Here is a 2,500-nt window from a genome sequence, read left to right as displayed (position 1 = left end):
CACACACACAGACACACTCACACACACAAACACGCACACACACACACACACACACACACACACACACACACACACACACACACACACACACACACACACACACACACACACACACACACACACACACACACACACACACACACACACACACACACACACACACACACACACACACACACACACACACACACACACTCACACACACACAACCTCGTGGCGTGGTGGTTAGAGTTCTCGCCTACAACTACGGCGGTCCGTGTTCGAATCCCGCCCAGGGCTGAAGTAATTTTAGTATCGCTGCGCTGCGGTTTGTTACTCCAACTCTCGTTGGGGGTATGTGTGCGTGTAGGGTCACATTATTACCCATAGATCGGTCATACGAGCTCTGAGCTCCCATCGGGAGGTTAATAACTGTCGATCACGAGTCCAACACATGATCCAAGACCATGGTGAATCACACACACACAACCTACACACACACACATACACACACACACACACACACACACACACACACACACACACACACACACACACACACACACACACACACACACACACACACACACACGTACACGCACACACTGAACTGCTTAACATATATCTGAGACTTTTCTCTCCATAACAGAGAAGCGATTGCAAAAGTGCAATTGGATGCATTAAATGAGGTTCAAAGATAATATTAAGTACCGTCAGAGATTTTTTTTCGTGGTAGCGATAAGAAATTTATATATGCAAATCAACTTTCGCTCGGATAGTCTATGCATATTTATTGAGCGCAGCTCTAAGCTGGCCGAGGTTGCTCTTCAAGAAAAAAAAAAATCCAAGAACTCGAGGTTGCTCTTCAAGAAAAAAAATCCAAGAACTCGAGGTTGCTCTTCAAGAAAAAAAAAATCTAAGAACTCGAGGCTGCTCTTCAAAAAAAAAAAAAAAAAAAAAAAAAAAAATTACAAGAACTCGGGGTCGCTTTCCAAGAAAAAAAATACAAGAACTCGAGCTTGCTCTTAAAAAAAAAAAAAAAAAATCCAAGAGCTCTAGGTTCCTCTTCGAAAAAAAAAATATCAAGAACGTTTAGTAACAACCCCCCCCCCCCGTTTTTTTTTTTTTTTTTTTTTTTTTTGTAACACTTGAGACTCCATTTCGTCCCGAGATCGCCTCTGAGCTGAAGAAAGTCGTCTACAGGCGCCTTGATAAAAATTACGAGCTGAGATAGGGTCTGGAGAATTGAAAGACTGGATGTATGGTTTCTTCTGCTTCAGATTTCAATTCCCTTGATGACTTTTAGGCTTATGTCGAATTTATATTATCTTTATTTTCAATATTTTATTTTTCCAAAGATGGTTTGAGGTGCTTTTGTTGTGACAGACACTTTTGTCCAGCTTTTTTATAATTTATTTATTTATTTATTTATTTTTCCATTTATTTATCTATTTAGTTTATTCATTTATGGTTTTATATAATAATCTATTATTATGATTTATTGATTTATTTTTCCGTTTATTAAGTTTCTTATCTATTCATTTATAGTTTTATTTATGTAATAATCTATTATTATTCATTCATTTATTTATTTAGATAGCGCTTCAAGTTCTTGTTCTTTGACAGAGAATTTTCCAAAAGACAAATTTCTTCAAGAGGTTATCAGGTTTCGTCCTACATGAAGCCAAACCCTAAATAGAATAAGATCATCTGACTTTAGCCAGAATAAAGTATGGAAAGACGTCTCCTTAATGAGGCGGGCGAGATAGACCCTCAGCTGAATAAAATGGCCTGGCGGCAGGAAGAATTAAACAAGTAAGATTGCCAGTGTGGTAAAGGTATAATGTAATACGATCACGTGCAGTGCATTGAATAATATACAGACACAGTCTTGCCGTAGCTGGAATGAAAGCTTTTAAGATCGTCACTAAGATGGAAGGTTTCCTGTCAGACGCGCGTGCGCACACACACACACACACACACACACACACACACACACACACACACACACACACACACACACACACACACACACACACACACACACACACACACACACACACATACTTACACAAAGACGAACAAACACATCATAATCTATTTGACTTGATAATAGGAGAAGACTTATAAAGTCGCAGGATAAATAGGATTGACATACTAGAAAGCAGTGAAGTAGATGGATTGAATCGACAATTTTTCTGACGTGTGTGATGGTCTATTTGAATTCAGGTCGTCAACTATTTTGACGAATTTGAACCGAAGAAGACGTCACGGTAATTTCTTTCTTGGAGAATGATATTAAACAGAAGAATATTACATTTTTTTTTAAATGAGTCTGAAAGACTGGACATTATTCTTTTTCTTTAGGATGGCTGTTCCATTTCTTGAAATGTCTTCTGAAATAGATTCTAGGAACTTCCAAACTTTTCGTACTCTCAAGCCTGATTGATGACGCGAAGTATATTATTCATACTCGAAAATAATTACCCAAGATTAAAACGCGATATTATTTCGTTGGACT

The sequence above is a fragment of the Oratosquilla oratoria genome, chromosome 37 (assembly GCF_046742065.1).
Source record: "Oratosquilla oratoria isolate Oo_2021 chromosome 37, ASM4674206v1, whole genome shotgun sequence".
NCBI lineage: Eukaryota > Metazoa > Arthropoda > Malacostraca > Stomatopoda > Squillidae > Oratosquilla > Oratosquilla oratoria.
The sequence above is the reverse complement of the archived record's forward strand: the minus strand, read 5'-3'. Positions refer to the sequence as shown.